Source organism: Pongo abelii, chromosome 16 (assembly GCF_028885655.2).
Source record: "Pongo abelii isolate AG06213 chromosome 16, NHGRI_mPonAbe1-v2.0_pri, whole genome shotgun sequence".
In the NCBI taxonomy this organism is placed as follows: domain Eukaryota; kingdom Metazoa; phylum Chordata; class Mammalia; order Primates; family Hominidae; genus Pongo; species Pongo abelii.
The window spans coordinates 18,919,855-18,937,825 of NC_072001.2; the positions used below are offsets into that span (position 1 = coordinate 18,919,855).

The 17,971-nt window shown below is 38.4% G+C and overlaps 1 pseudogene; it reads left to right on the forward strand.

Moving 5' to 3' along the window:
* The first annotated feature begins 11,163 nt into the window (after positions 1-11,163).
* On the forward strand, positions 11,164-13,178 carry LOC129053816 (serine/threonine-protein kinase 25-like; annotated as a pseudogene).
* Positions 13,179-17,971: the final 4,793 nt, after the last annotated feature.

The window sequence follows — 17,971 nt, forward strand, 5'->3', positions numbered from 1 at the left end:
GTTTAGTGTAGAATTTCTTTCTTTCATCTTGTACATTCTGTCTTCCAGTGTAAACTTTCTTCAACATCTGCCACTGACTGTATAATAAGAAATAACAATTTCTGGTAAGATAATTTTAAGATTAGTAGGTTACAAATAAAAGAGTTTATCTTATTCTTGACCATTTCCTTTTCACAACATATCCCTTTCCTTAGAAATGCAGCATTTTAGATCTAGACAAAGTATTTGACAAACTATAATTTATCTGTTTAAATGTGAAAGCATTTAAAAGTTTTAAATGAAAGTTACATAGAATCTTAGTACTTGATATGGAAAAACGTAAGTGCAGCCACTGTATGTGAAGTGAAGAGAGAGGGTCCAATATTCTGGATGCTGAACCTTCATATTGACCATCCTGAGGTGCCTTTAGAAGCACCTTCCAATAATCTCATTGGAAATCTAAGAAGCAGAGCTGAAAGCGCCCTCATACAGTTCATCTTCCTTTAGCAGAGGATGCAGCCCAGAGAAACTGTTTCCATTGTCTTCTACAGAGTTGGTTTGTGGACCACTTTCATCTAAACTTTATTCTCCTAAATAAGTTTATCAAATGTTCCACCATTGTCTAACTGTTTGCAAAGAAATAAGAACATATCATTGAAGAAGGAAAATAAGTAAATAAATATTGTAATCTGTTTTGTTAGAATGGCTTGCTGATCTGGATATAAAATTATCTCTCTTCTACCCCAAATTTCCTTTTCTGAAAAAGGTGACATTAGAGAAAAATGTACCTTTTGGAATAAGAAGGTTAAGCTATTTCTAGTAACACTTATGCGTTATGGCAAGGTAAATTGAAATTTTGTTAATTATACCATGTTTTTCCACTCTCTCTTTCTTTACCCAAATCTATTTTGTATTTCAAAGCAGTCAAGTGATGAGAGTGATGAGTAAAGACAAAGTCAGGCCAACTTCTAAGGCTGTACTACAATTAATCTAATATTAACTGAATACACAATGCAAATCTTATGCTTCCTGAAAATAAGTAATAGAATTTCATATATAGAAAATTACAGTCAATATAGTGACGCTAAATTATTAGCCAAAGCTTAATTAATTGAGTTCATTTGTAAACTCTTGTCGTTCATAATGGATTTTTCAAGTTTTGAAAGTAGTTGAAATGAAACACTGTGCATAGTTGTCACTTTGAATGTAATCTATTTATGCTTCTTCCATTTATTTACCATTATTGAATGTCAAAAAGAAAAGTGATAGCGCTTTGCTCAGCCAATTTTCGTGACAAATATAAGTGATTTGTCAGTAAGTTGTACTAAATTGCCTAATTATGCTTGCATTGACTCTGTTTTCCTGGGAGGGGAACAGAAGTGAAAAAAGGTTTAAAGTGTTCAATAGCCAAATCTGTTGGTATTTGGAAAATATTGAAGCTTTTTTTTCATATAAAGAGGCAGAAAAGGTAAGATAAAGTAAAAGTAAAGAAAAAAAGAGAAAGAATGAAGAGCATGAAAATAAAAAAGAAAGGAACAGATATTTTACTTAAAAATTAAATGATATCTAAGGGTATTTTTTATTTGTAGTAAAGCACAGAAGATAAATTAAATGTATGAATTATGCTACATTTATATACTAATTTATCTGTGATTTATTGAATAATTACTATGTTCCCAGCACTCTGCAGGTTGATAAGAATGAAAATAGCGCCAACGAGGAGTGCACCGTCTTTTGAGACACTGGCAAGTCGATTGGCAAACATGATATTGTGTAGTGAGGGTTTTAATAAAGGTAAAAGAGAGTACATAAGAGAGATATTCTTAGAGTTCTATAGGTTAGAAGTACTGTGTGGGTCGTAAAGGGATCTGCAGGGCTCTGTTTCTTTCTGGAAGCTCCTAGAAGAAAATCCATGTCTTTCCTCAACTGTATTATTGCCAGAATTCAATTCCTTGCAGCTATTGAACTAAGGTCTCTATGTTTCTCTGGTTGTAAATTGTGGACTATTCCCAACTTTTAGAGGCTGCCACATTCCTTGGCTCCTAGCCTACTTCCTTTCCCCCGAAACCAGCAAAGGTGGGTGCAGCCCTTCTCACACCAAATCTCTCTGACTCACTTTTCCAGCTTCCTCTTTAGCTTTTAAAGGCTCACATGATGCGATTGGCCCCACACAGGTAATATAAAATAATATTCCTAAATCGATGTCCTTTGCCTTAATTATATTTTCAATTCTTTTTGCAATTTTACATTACATATTTTCAGAGCTAGAGTTTGGGAAATCAGCATCTTTGAGTATGAGGGCGTTATTCTGCCTATCACAGATACTTAACAAAAAGTAGTGAGAGATGGGCAGACAAGGAAGCAGTGGATAGGTATCTATACATTAAAGAATAAATTGGTCCCAAGGAAAGAAAAAAAATGAGTTTAGCAAGAACATTTTTAAAAAGTGGTTTGTAATTCAGAGAAAAGGAAATGACAACTTTGGAAAAGTGTCTTTCCAAGTGATATCGATGTCATGAAAAGCTGAAGAGATTATTATCAGCTGGAATGAAGTGTCTCCTACGCCATGGTTGGGTATTTCAGTTTTATTTTAAATGTAGCAGAAAACCAGGGAAACATTTTAAAAGATAAAATGCCATTATATACTCATTGTCTAAAAATCACTGACAGCAGCGTGGGAAGGAATGGCAGGGGACGGTCAAAGCTGGAGAAATAAAGAAAAGTTAAGAGGATAATACTATAAATGAGAGGAGAAACAGCCCATCATGGGCAGTGACAGTAATGGCCTTGCAGAGGGGAAGGATTCTAACAATATTCAGGAAATATAAGTGAGAGAACCTGGCAGAAAATTGGATGTGGAGGAGAAAGTTAACAGGGAAGAACAATAATTTCAAGAATTCTAGCTTTGAAAGCTGCAGATGAGAAATCAGAGTGTCAACTCATGTGCTTTTTAATGTGTGCCTGAAGAATTGTCATAATTAACCCTGAAAAGACTGATGTATTCTGTGATGAACTGGGATTGGTTGTTCCTCAAGGAAACTTCCATTGAAGCTGCGAGTTCACATGCAGTAAAAAGATGTGGCTCAGTCCTTATAAAATCTAAACCATTGTTGTTCCCAATTAATATCATAACATCTATAAATCGAACTGACATAGACCTTCACTGTGCTGAGTCGAAAATCTGGAAGTTTAAAAGGTACAGAGGAGGTACTATCAATAAATGAGAACATCTTTGGCATCCATAACCCCTCACGTTGAAAGAAAGCTATAACTAGGGTAATAATGAAAAAATTAATTGGAAATCATGACTTACACAATACATATTTTTCTAACTCTATTATTCCTAATCATAACTTTATACTATACCTGTGCTTTTTTCCATGAAAAATTCTCGTGAAGGCCCATACAAAACAATCTAGATATTATTTTGTTTGTATTACTAATGTCTACTAAAAGTAACTAGGGCTACTTGAAGCACATTTGATTATCTGTCATGGGACAGGAAAAATAAAGGCTTGGGTCTGGAAACTCTTAAAACAGTTCAAATTTTAGGATAGTTTTGAGGTTTTCATAGGTATTAAAGCCATCTTAAAGGGACTATTACTCGGCAAGTGGTAATAATTAACTAGATAATGCAGTATTAAAATTATCAATATTTGGCCAAATATTAATGGCCATTTGAATCAGCTTACAATGATAAAAATCTACCTGTTCAAGAGTATAAAGTGCAAGACAATCTATGTACTTATAAAAGGAGAAAAAAAGATGACAATGTTAGAATAATTATATTTTTGAATTTCTTCATACAAAGTGACATTCTATACATATGCACTTGATTATGGAACATGTAATATATGTATATATATGTGTATATATATGCACACATATACAAAGGAAAAACATATAAGTACAACATATAAAGTAAAAGCATATAAGTACAAACACTAAAATTGACAGAAAAAACATCATCAAAAGCTGAAGAAATCCTGCAAGAAAACGGTTTACAGTGAGTGCAACTGTTGACTTTCACTGGTGGTCACACCAAAAGATCAGTTAATAAAATGGTCAAAAAGTCACTATTCCAAAAACATAAATGTCAAATGTGTCAAAGAATAGACTTGTGACTTGTGTCACACATCCCCTTACTCTAGAATTGAGAAAACTTCAAAATCACTTTATAAGTTTTTTTAAAAAACTGATGTTCCATAATAAATTTCCAATAATACTGAGAAACCATGTTAATATATCATTAAAACATGGCCTTATGCTAGCTCCTGGTCATGGCAAATGTAATTAATACATCATTTTAAGAAAAGATACCAAATTTCAAAATCTACCATTTATATCAAAGACAGAGACATAAAACCCATGATATAAAAACTAAAGCTTCATTGCATTAAGGAAAAAAGCTCAGGCTCTATTGAATGCTATAACTTGCAACAATCTCATTGGACTAAACATCTCTATCTTGGCTTCTATTTAAGGATCTTCCCTCTAGAAATCAAAATTTTATTATTTTGATATGGTATTATTTTATTGTGTCTTGAAAGACAACTAATGATAAATGTAAACATAACATACAGTAGAATAACTGAAACCCTAGGAATATGTAGAAATGGCAAATAAAAAAAGCTGTAAATATATGATACAATCAGGTTTATGTCGTAAGCACTTTATAACTTTGAGCTCCATCTCTGCCTCCTCAGTTCAGTAAGGCCATGATCTGCTCAGAATCCGCTTCTCTGCACTGCCATTTGGAAAGGGCCTTCAGGCACTGCCTGCATTTCAACATCCAAACTGTAGCGGTTGGCTAAGTCTAGTCTTAGTTATTTTATCACGTCCAATAGCAGGTGTTTTCTCCAAAACAATTTTGCCAAATTATCTAACAGTTCTAGTGCATAAGCTATACTCTTTAAAAGTGGGCCTTTTACTTGTCTGTCTGGATGACACTCTATTCTAGTTTTGTTACAAAGTTTGTAGCAAATAGGTCTTAAGGAGAATTTCATCCATGTGTGAGGCAAGGGCACAGATAATATTATTCATTAAAAAAAATACATTGGCAAGCTCCTTTTTTGTTTATCTACACATTGAGGGTGCAGGTTTTCTTTTTCTCTGCATTTACATACTGGGAGAGAATTCTCCATGTGTACCTTCCCTTTCTTTTTTTTTTTCTTTTTCTTTTCTTTTCTTTTTTTTTTTTTTTTTGAGATGGAGTATCACTGTGTCACCCAGGCTGGAGTGCAGTGGTGCAATCTCGGCTCACTGCAAGCTATGCCTCCCGGGTTCATGCCATTCTGCTGCCTCAGCCTCCCCAGTAGCTGGAACTACGGGCGCCCACCACCACACCTGGCTAATATTTTTGTATTTTTAGTAGAGACAGGGTTTCACTGTGTTAGCCAGGATGGTCTCAATCTCCTGACCTCGTGATCTGCCCACCTTGGCCTCCTAAAGTGCTGGGATGTGTACCCTCCCTTTCTACACATCTGCTAACCAGAGACACTGATTGCTTTTGTTTCAGACTACTTTGCTGTCTGCATAGCAAACAATCTTGGAAGATAGAGATAGTGTTTCCCTCCAGAGCAAGCAACAGGCATGATTCCCTGATTCCCATCCTGTAGAAGATGTGCATTTCCTAAGAAAAGAGTTTCTCCTTTGTAATTCAACCCATTGTGTGTAATTCTCTCTCTGCATCACACTGTAGAAATTTGAGCTTATGGAACAGAAGGCAAGAAGAACCTGCTCTTCTGACTACTGCTATCAGAGTGACCAACTAATTTACTTGCTTTCATCCAAGAGGGTCATGTCTTCTGACAGCATTCATGAAATTGTGAGGCTAATATTTCAGTTTGAAAATAGGGTAACATCTCAAACCATTCACATTTCTTGACAGTTTTGTCTATGAGATGGGGACACTGGCAGAAATATAGCTTTTGAGGAAAGGAAGAATGAGACCTTGTAGGCCAATTAAGAGAGTCTGAGAAAAGTCCCTGTGAATCTGTATTGTGAAGATAGAATAAATCTTGTGGTTATCCACATAATAAATGGTCCTTCACTTTGATGCCTGTTAATGAGGGGGAATTAAAAAGAGTAACGACGGGCTGAGTACTGGAAAGCAGATTCAAAGGCAGCTCCTTGAATGGTACCCTGGTTGTTGCTAACCTTCCTCTAAGTAACAAGGCTTTGTCGCAAATGTAGCAGTCAGCCCTATGGCTGCCTGGGTGGGCAGAAGTTTCTGATCCATTTTAGATAACAATTACAGAGAATACACCAACACTAACAATCAAAAGAGGAAATTTGCAACCATTATGTGTAAACCCAAGTCACTCAACAACTCCAAGGTCCAATAGGCATGGAGAAAGGAATGATACTTACAGATATTGAAATAGAGAGATGCATAGATATCATATTTATGCTATTAAAATATATTTTCAGGTCTTCCCTTAAAGTCTTTCTCACAAAGAAAAAAACTATAGTGTGGCTCCTCAAACTGTTGCAAGCTCCCAAGTTTTAACTGGCCACTCTTTTATTAACTGCCATTCTCTTTTATATGGATTTAGCCATAATTAAATCACCATTTTCCTTAATGTGAAACCGAAGTCTACCAGAAATCTCAGCAAATGTTCCCAGGTTCTGCTCCTCTCAGACAAATCAACTGTCTACACCTCAATATGTATGTCTATTTCTCTTTCATTTTCCATGGCTCATGGCTCCTGAATGGCATAGATCTTACTTGGGGTGCCCCATCAATTGTGAAGAAAATGTTTTATTCAGGGAGGTCATATTGGCTATACTCTTCTTGTATCCCTGACTGATGTAGGTTTCCTTTGAGACCCTGACAGTTGTAATATTTCAGTTGGAAAATCCAAAAATGTGGGAGTCATCAATGTCTCCTCTTTTACCTCACCAAAATAATCCAAGTTCTAGTAATTTAACCTTATTTACGACCTTAGCCCCTCATTTTATCAAAGCTGATGTAGTGTAGTGTCCACCATAGAATTGCCCTTCATGCTTCCAGACTTGTTGCCTAAAGTCTATCCTCCATCATATTAGTCTTTTCTCACAATGTTATAAAGAACCGCCCGAGAACGGGCAATCTATAAAGAAAGGAGGTCGAATTGACTTATAGTTCCACGTGGCTGGGGAGGCCTCAGGAAATTTACAATCACAGTGGAAGGGCAAGCAGCCACGTCTTAGATTGGGGCAGGCCAGAGAGAGAGTGTGTAAAGGAGAAACTGTGAAACGCTTATAATACTATCGGATTTCATGAGAACTCACTCACTATCACAAGAATAGCATGAGAGAAACTGCCCCCATGTTCCAATCACCTCCCACCAGGTCCCTCTTTTGACACGTGGGGTTATTGGGATTATAATTTGGGATGAGATTTGAATGGGGACAGAGAGCCAAACCATATCATCCATTCTCTACAAACAAAGCAAAATAAAACAAAAAATCCAAAATATAATGAAGCAAAGAAACAGATTTTCCTAACATAAAAATTATTTCTCAGCCTGATGCTTATTAAGAGCCCCAAACATCATAGGATATAAAGATCAAAATCTCTAGTGTGGTCAACAGCATCTCCCATGACCTGGTATTGATCTTCTTATCCAAGATTCCACTTATTACTCCCAACACCTTCTTTATAAATTCAAGCGCAGGCATATCATGCACTTTGCACTCACTCTTGTGGTTCCCTTGCTTTCTGTCTAGTTGTTCTCTCTGCCCAAAATTTTGTTTATTGAATAATCCATAATCTATCTTGCTTTATGGTGTTTATATTCTCTATGTCTCATTTGGGGTATGATTTCTGCTTGAACTCCTTCCTAGGAATTTGGTTGGTTGCTCACTGATGTGTTTCCATGATACACTATAAGTGCTTTTAACATGGTTGCTATCACTCTATATGGCATTATTCTATTTATTTGTTATACCTCTTAATGTGTGACAAGATCCATGCCGTCTGAATTTACCTTTGGAAAGCACCAACCAACACATTTCAAACTCAATGTAAATACTCAAAAAATGTTAATGACTTAATTAACAAACTATTGTATCTCACATTACTATTTCAATTATGTAGAATTATATGTTTATATGGTCAATTAAAAATAAATATAGTAAATAAATTGTCAGTTTTTGGTGAAGATCATTGAGTTTTGTATTTTATTTTATACTGCTCTTGCTTCAACATTACTTATGCAAAAATTACCTGTAAAAGCTTGACGCTAACCTTTTATGAGCATACGAATAATGAATACTTCTTTTACACACAGTTAGCAATTACATTTTTAGATTAGTTGGCTGTCATGTTGAAAAGAGCACAGATCTCAGATGATGGGATGCTAAGCAGATAAGAAGAAAGGTTGGGCAGATCTTCACAAAACATTACAGATCCAGTGGGTTGTACTGGAAACCTAACAGGAAGCAAAGAGAGAAAGAGAAAGGAAAAAAATAGGAGATTAAAAAATGGGTGACGGGAAACATTGTTTACTCTTCTATATCATCTAATTTTGCTCTGTGCTGTGGTGCTTCGGAGAAGACAATTGAAAAGTAATGGGGTGTGGAAGAGCTGCAGTACCCACTAACTGAAGGAGAAAGTCATAGCCTAAGGAAGTAGATGGCTTGGCAAAGAGATTGTTAGAAGAGGGTGAAAATGGAACAATTTTAAAAGCATTTTTAATTAGAAACTAAAGTTACAACATGTATGGATAAAGAGAAAATTCTGAAAATAAATTTAAAAATGTAACTCCATGCAACATTTGCTTTTAATGACTTAATTTTAAGTAATGAATTCACATGCCATTAAAATAGAACAGAGTAGTAATTTTAATGGATGATCCTAGGAAAAAAATAAAAGTGAGTATATCTCTCTGCAAGCAAATGTTAAAATTTCCCCTGAAAATGACAAAGAGAATAGAAAATATTCCCATTTGACCATTTTACATGTTTCTGATTCATTCCTTTGTTATGCTCTATTTTTACATTTACCCAATATGTTTTCTTTCTTTCACACTCTAACAATAAGATTAATGTTAAGGCTTTAGTTTATGCTGCAGTAGATTTTATACAAGTAACAATGAACACAACATATTTGAAGGATTTCCCAAACATTGTTTTCCATAATAATTTTCATCTAAGAACTATAATGTTAAAATTATGCTAAGAAATATAATCACTTTTAAAAACATTGTAAACTCACTCTTATTCTTTATTCACTGCTTTAGGCTGTTACTATGAATGTCTATAAATTATAAAATTTACCTTTTTAATTTGAAATTATAAGATTATTACATTAATAATCTCCCTTTTTCACATGTATCCTGATCATTATCTACTAGAACTGCAAGAGAAAGTTTGTCTATTTTTACTGTACTGCTTTTATTTTTAGTCATTGTATAATGTCAACCATTCTGAAATAGCTAATCTCCCTTCTAAATTTAAATATATTTTTTCTCTTTTATTTACTGATGACAGAATATGCATCTATGTCCTTCTCTCAATATTATCTAGATTTTTCAGTCTATCTCCCTCCAAATCTTCCACTTGGGCATTTTGTTATGAGCAACAGATTTAACTCGAGGACATTGACTAATACATGAGAGATGTGGATTTATTTAGTTGATATCCACTGACACCCCACACCCAAACTAAAACAACAACAAAAACAAAAATCAATAGATTGGGAGCACACAACAACGTGAGTTTATTGTATGATATAGATAAATTAATAATTGTCATTTATTGATTCATTCAACAAATATTTATCCAAAGTTTAGAATGGCTTTAAGGAGAATGGCATTACATAGAATAAATAAAATGGCATTATTCAGTTTATTAGTTATACCTCCAAAGACACGATAAGTTCCATGCAGTCTGAAGTTACCTTTGCAAAGCATCAGCCAATACATTTCAAACTCAATGTAAATACTCAGAAAAATGCTTAATGAATTAACTAACAAATTGTTGGATCTCACATTACTATTCAAATTATATATATTTGTATCTTTATATGGTCAATTATAAATAAATTAAAAATAGAAATAGTAAAAAACAAAGTTGATTGTACTTTTGTGTGGCATCCTTATGGGGCCAACACTGTTGCTAGGTGCAGAGCTAGCAACTGTGTTGTGCCTATGAGGATGTCAGTCAAAAGTAAAATGAACATTAGGATAGAGGAGGTGGGTAATACAAGGACCGTCCATAGAAGGGCCAGTATGCCTAGTTGTTGGATCGGAAAAAATTGAAAAGTCCTAGATTATGAGCAGTTGATGGATAGGTCAAATAGGGCGAGAAGAAAGAGAAATATTTTAACCAGAAAGAACACGATTGAAAGTGTAAAAATCAGAAAAAAGAAGTCACCCAGACCATATTTGTATGGTTGGCTTAGAAACAGTATGAGAGTAGTGAGTCTAGGTAGGCTAGTATTACATAATAACAATTTATAGGACTCATTAAACATTAAAGCTTCATCCTAAATTTCACAAGGGGCCAGTGAAGGAGGGCTGACAATTTATGTTTTGAAAAAATTCACCCAGGGTGCTCTCAGGTAAATGATTGCAGACTGTCACTCATGGAAATGAGACATAACAGTTGGCTGCACTATACCTGTGGGAACAAGGATGGTAGGAAGTGGAGGATCTGAGAATCTTTAAATGGTGGAGTCAAACTGACTCTAGTGATATTCTATTGTTTCAGAATGAGAGATGAATAGCTATGCCTTGATTTTGACATTAGCAGTTAGATTTACGGTGTTGCCAATTACTGTGAAAGGAAACTTAAGTGAGGAGTGAAATTTGCTAAGTAAGGCACTGCATTGAATTTATACAAGAAAGTAGTTTATTGGTATTTAAACTTTTCAAATTGCATTAACATTTTTGCTAATAAATGCCTGTCTAAAACATGTGATGTGACTTTCTCTGATGTCTTCATGACACTTGAGCATTAGAAGACAAAAGCTCTAAAAGTCACCATGGAAATGTAACAGCTTCTGGTTGGGGGGCGGGGACGGGAGGAGCGGCGAGACCCCTGGCGCCTGGGCTTTAGGCCCGGGCATGGCGGGGCCCCGGCGGCCTGGGGGTCTCCTGGGGCCCCCCCTCCATGGAGCCCGCCACCCCGGAGCTCCGTCCCAGATGACTGAACTGGGCACCAAGCGCTCCTGCTGTCCCTGGCAGTGGACTGACGCAGCAGGGGCGAGCTAGCCGGCTCCGAGCCTCTCCGCGGGATCCAGACGCCTCCTGGGGCTGCCGGCGGAGGGTCTGACGCGGCGTGGCCATGGCTCACCTCCGGGGACTTGCCAACGAGCACTCTCGCGTGGACCCTGAAGAGCTCTTCACCAAGCTCGACCGCACGGGCAAGGGCTCGTTTGGGGAAGTCTACAAGGGCATCGATAACCACACGAAGGAGGTGGTGGCCCTCAAGATCATCGACCTGGAGGAGGCCGAGGAGGAGACCGAGGACATCCAGCAGGAGATCACCGTCCTCAGCCAGTGCGACAGCCCCTACGTTACCCGCTACTTTGGCTCCTACCTAAAGAGCACCAAGCTATGGATCATCATGGAGTACCTGGGCGGCGGCTCAGCACTGGACTTGCTTAAACCAGGTCCCCTGGAGGAGACGTACATTGCCACGATCCTGCGGGAGATTCTGAAGGGCCTGGATTATCTGCATTCCCAACGCAAGATCCACCCAGACATCAAAGCTGCCAACGTGCCACTCTCGGAGCAGGGGGACGTGAAGCTGGCGGACTTTGGGGTAGCAGGGCAGCTCACAGACACGCAGATTAAGAGGAACACATTCGTGGGCACCCCCTTCTGGATGGCGCCTGAGGTCATCAAGCAGTCGGCCTACGACTTTAAGGCTGACATCTGGTCCCTGGGGATCACGGCCATCGAGCTGGCCAAGGGGGAGCCTCCATCTCTGACCTCCACCCCATGTGCGTCCTGTTCCTGATTCCCAAGAACAGCCCACCCACGCTGGAGGGCCAGCACAGCAAGCCCTTCAAGGAGTTCATGGGGGCCTCCCTCAACAAGGACGCCCGATTCCGGCCCACCGCCAAGGAGCTCCTGAAGCAAATTCATCACACGCTACATCACGAAGACCTCCTTCCTCACCGAGCTCATTGAGCGCTATAAGCGCTGGAAGTCAGAGGGGCATGGTGAGGAGTCCAGCTCTGAGGACTCTGACATTGATGGCGAGGGGGAGGACCGGGAGCAGGGCCCCATCTGGACGTTCCCCCCCCACCATCCGGCGGAGTCCACACAGCAAGCTTCACAAGTGGACAGCCCTGCATGGCTCACAGAAGCCTGTGGAGCCCGTCAAGAGGCAGCCAAGGTCCCAGTGCCTGTCCACGCTGGTCCGGCCCGTCTTCGGAGAGCTCAAAGAGAAGCACGAGCAGAGCGGCGGGAGCGTGGGTGCGCTGGAGGAGCTGGAGAACGCCTTCAGACAGGCGGAGGAGTCCTGCCCCGGCATCTCAGACAAGCTGATGGTGCACCTGGTGGAGCGAGTGCAGAGGTTTTCACACAACAGAAACCACCTGACATCCACCCGCTGAAGCGCGCTGCTGTTCAGATAGGAGACAGAAGGTCCTTTGTTTTTGCTCTGAGCTCCATAAGAACTGTGCTGACTTGGAAGGTGCCCTGTGCTGTGTCGTGACTGCAGGGACACGTCAGATCCTGTGGGCCTCACATGCCAGGTCACCGTCTCCTTCCACCCCTGCAGTGTGCTGTTCTGCAGGTCAGGGACATTCCCTATGCCCACTGCCCTCCTCCCTCTCCCGGCCCAGCAGTAGAGATCACGGAGGCTCCAGGAGCCGGTGTGGCCCTCATGAGCTACGCCTGGGTCTTCTGCAGACTCACGCAGCCCAATGGCCGCTCAGACCAAGGCGCAGAGCAACTATCAGGGCAGCTCTGTCTCATCCTCCATGAGGTGGGGAGAGGCAACAGGGCAGCCCCCAGAGGAGTGCCCTGGCCGCTGTCCTCCCGGGGCCCATGATGGCCATAGATTTGCCTTGTGGTGTTAGGATCAGGTACTGTGTCTGCTCATAAGTACTTGTGTATTCCAGAATGTTTTGTTTTTTAAGAAAATTGAATTTACTTGTTTCCTTAAATATTCTGAGGTTAATATGTTAGTTTTCATAGGACATTGAGAGGCCCCTGCCACTTTCAATAAAGACCTGACTTGGAAAAAAAAAAAAAAAAGAGTGTCTGGTTAATAAGACTTAAGGGGGATAGATTGGCCTACTTGGCAAATGACACAAAAATAATTTTATTCATCACATGGTGTGGCCTATAAAAAAAGTCAAACAATAAGTCCAAAATCTCCAAGAGTAAATATTTAAGTCAGATATAATTTCCAGAGTCAAGAACTAAAAGGCCTATCTCTGTTAACCCTAAATACATATATAGTAGTACATGGACACAACTTTAATCTTTAGATCTTTGGACAAAATATAGAGAAAATTAAAATCAGTAAATGAATTGCCTTTGCCCCATTCCAAAAATGGAATAACATTCTTGATGCAGGATTTTTCTCAGCCACTTTGCCAGCCAGGGACCTCCCCAGCTGTTGACAACCCTGCCCAGGCCTTGCTTGGCCCTGGGTTCACCACAGGAAGTGCACCTCCCACTCAGCCCACCAGGCCATGCTTGGCTTGTGCTCTGCATGGGTACCATGACCACCGTGATGGTGCACTCAGCCCCTGGTGGAGGGTGTGTCTGGATGAGTGAGTGCCAGGTCCGGCTGACCACTCCAAGTGCTGGCACAGGTGAACACTCCATGCAGGGCTTGTGACTGAACCAGATGTGCCACAAGTGACTCCTCCAGGGGACTGTGACATCCATACGAGGGTAAGATGATGGCACCCAAATGGGGAAGCTTGTGACCTCGAAGCCCCAGAGGAGGTGTTACAGCATACTAACAGCTCTTTTAGTGCCACCACAGCCTGCAGAATGGGGACGTGTTAACAGCCCTTTCAGTCCTGTTGCCACACTGTGCCCCACAGCTCCAGAGCTGGCCCAACCTCATCACTGCTTCCTATTGCATGGGGTGGCCACCAGGTGCCAACATGGGTCAGAGGGCTAAATAAAGTGTTACTGCCTTTTTTGTACCTGCATTTGGCAGCATCCCAAGTTCTTGTCCCACATCCAAGAAGAATGAGCTTATGCTGACAATTGAAGTTTGAAAGGCACAGAAGAGTTTTATTAAGCAATGGAACAGCTCTCAGGAGAGAGATGTGAGGGTGGTCTCTCTCTCAGCATGACTGGGTCTGGGAGTTTTATGGCCTCAGAATGGGGGAGTGCATGCTGATTACTTTGTGAGTATGCAAAAAAAAAAAAGGCTAAATCAAAGTCACCACTCAAAGGTGTGCGTGGCAGTTTAAAAAAAAAACAACAATTAGGGAAGGGTAGGTATATGTAAAATAGGTGAAGTGTGGGGACCAATCAGAGGAAAGCATGTCAAACAGGAAGACAGGTTCTCAATCCTGTTTATAGATTTTTTTGAGACTTGTAGCTTGGGTTTTAAACTGTCTTTGACTTGAAAGTGGGGTTTTACTGGGGACCCTCCCCTATTTGCCTAGGAATGTTTTTGCCTCCTGCGGCTATCATTCTAACAGTGTTATACATTCTGTTGAAAGAATGTTAACAGGTTATATAATAGAATTGTTTTCATTGGGAACAATACACTCATATTATTAATGTTTGTTCTGTATATACTAAACATGCTTCTGAACCACAAACATGTTTGATTACTCAGTAAGATTTTAAGAAGAAGTAACTACAGTGTCCTTTATTATCAGCAGAAAGCATTGGAAAATCTATATACTTCAATATAGACAAATGCCATTATCTCAAGAGTACAAAATTAGAAATTAACTTGTGACAAGTATAAACATATTTCCAAAGAGTTCCAGTGCAAAATACATTGGCACTATTTAAGTTTACCTTGGAGCTACTTCAAGGAGATTAAATATTTTATATTTAGATTCTAACTATTTAGTGAAAAGCTCCTAAATATTGTAAATAAATCAGCATATACACAAATGTTAGTGTTTACTGAAGCATACCTGTTGCTTAATCTTCATAACAGTTAAAAATATCTTATGAATATATGCCAAGACTTCCTTTAAAATACCTATTGCTTATTAAACTCTGGGGTCATTTATTTCAAGAACCAAAGTATGACACACATTTTAAATTTAGACAGACAAACTTCTAACAGACTGTATTTCATAAGAACAACTTCTGTCTCTCTCTGGATCTCTAGTCTACCCATCAGTGGTAAACTGAATAAAGAAAATGTGGTACATATATACCTGGAATACTATGCAGCTATGTAAAAAAATGAGATCATGTCCTTTGCAGGGTTATGGATGGAGCTGGAGGCCATTATTCTCAGCAAATTTTGTTTATAAGTGAGAACAAAATGCAGTATTTTGGGAGCTAAATGATGAGAACGCATGGTCACAGCAAGGGGAACAGCACACACTGGGGCCTATTGGAGGATGAAGGGTTGGGGGAGAGAGAGCATCAGAGAAAAGAGTTAATGAGTACTAGGCTTAATACCTGGGTGATGAAATAATCCGTACAACAAACTGCCATGACACACATTTACCTAGGTAACAAACCTGCACATGTACCCCTAAACCTAAAATAAAAGAATTAAAAAACTATTAAAAAAGTCTTAATGTTTTTCTACAGATGGATTAAAAAATAAATGCTGTTATAGATAGTGAGTCCTGTTTTTGGCTCTTTGATTAGAATACTTAACTAAAAATTTTCAAAAAACCTACATTTATTACAGTAGTATTTCCATGTAAATTTAAGTGTCAAGGAAACTTTCTCAGTTTCAAAAAGATACATTTTTTAAAAAGTAAGTCTTATTTAAAAAGACAAATAAGTCAGAAATGAAAGTGGAAACATAAAAGAGATACCTCAAAATAAAAAAGGATTATAGGGAATAATAATGAGCAAATATCTGCCAATAAATTAGATAACTTAGAAAAAATAAATTCCTAGAAAACCTTAAACCCACTAAGATTGAATCAGGAAGAAAGATGAAGCCTGAAAAGACCAATAACAAATAAAGAGATTGAAGTAGTAATTAAAAGCCTAAAGTATAATAATAATAATAATAATAAAAGAAAAAAAAATAAAAAAAAAAAAAAAAGCCTCTAAGCAAAGAAAACATCTGATAACTTCATTGCTGAAGTCTACCAAACGTTCAAGGAAGAATTAACATCAATCCTTCTTTTTTTTTCTTTTTTTTTTTTCTGAGGCCGTGTTTTGCTCTTGTCACCCATGCTGCAGTGCAATGGAGTGAACTCACCTCACTGCAACCTCCGCCTCCTGGGTTTAAGCTATTCTCCTGCCTCAGCCTCCCAAGTAGCCTGGATTACAGGTGCCCATCACCATGCCCAGCTAATTTTTGTAGTTTTAGTAGAGATGAGGTTTCACCATGTTGGCTGGGCTGGTCTTGAACTCCTGACCTCAGATGATCCACCCACCTCAGCCTCTCAAAGTAGCAAGACAACACACGTAAGCCACTGAGCCAGGCCAACACCAATCCTTCTTAAGCTCTTTCAAAAATAGAGGTAGAGGGAATACTTCCAAACCCATTTTATGAGGCCAATGTCACCCTGATAGCAAAGCCAGACAAAGACACCACAAGAAAGGAAAATTACAGGCTGATATCTCTGATGAACATAGATGCAGAAATGTTTAATAAATTATTAACAATACAAATTGAACAGCACATAAATAAGATTACATATCATGACCCAGTGGGATTTATCCCTGACATGCAAGGCTGAACTAACATACAAAAATAAATCAAAGCAATCCATCCTATTAACAGAATGAAGAATAAACCACAAATGATTTATGGCAGTTGATGCAGAAAAGCCATTTGACAAAATTTAACATTCTTTCATGATAATACTCAACAAATTAGATAAAGAAGGACATTTTCTCAGTGTAATAAAGGTCATTTATGAAAATCCCACAGCTAACACCATAATCAATGGAGAAGAACTAAAAACATTTCCTCTAAATTCCAATACTAGGCAAGGATATTCTCCCTGCCTACATTTAGTCAGTATAGTATTGGAAGTACTAGCAACAGCAATCAGACAAGAAAAAGAAATAAAAGGCACACAAAAGGAAAAAGAACAAGTAAAATTATCCTTCTTTGCAGACAATTACACAATCCTATATGTAGAAAAAACTAAAGAATAGACAAAATAATCTGTTAGTATTAATAAATGAATTCAACAAAGTTGCAGATATAAAATCAATATACAAAAATTAATTTTATTTCTGTACAACAATAACTGTCTATATGACACAGCAGTCCCTTTTCTGAGTATATACCTAAAGGAAATGAAATTACCACATTATAGAGATATCTGCACTTTCCTTTTCTTTTCTTTTTTTTTAATTATACTTTAAGTTCTAGGGTACATGTGCACTTTTTATGGCTGTATAATATCCATTATTTTTTCATCCATTCATCCACTGATAGTCATTTAGGTTGTTTCCATATCTTGGCTATTGTGAATAACTTATTTGTGGTATCTATAAAGTTTACACTCTAGAAGCAGAGAGTGGAAAGGTGGTTGCCAGGGGCTGGAAAGGGATAAGGAAAATGGAAAGACTGGTCAAAGGATACACATTTTCTGTTATAAAATTAATAAGTTCTGGAGATCTAATATAAATTGTGAATACAGTTAATAATACTGTATTGTGTACTTGAAGTTTGCTCTTTGATGATTTTATATACATACGTAATGTAATGTTACCAAAATCAAATTAATAGACCCTTCACTACACAGTTACTCTGTGTGTGTGTGTGTGTGTGTGTGTGTGTGTGGTGAGGACATTTAAGAGTTGCCCATTGTACTCCTTATATATGTACACTTTTGTATAAAAGACAGGGTCTCACTCTGTTGCCCAGGTTGGAGTGCAGTGACATGAGCATAGCTCACTTCAGCCTT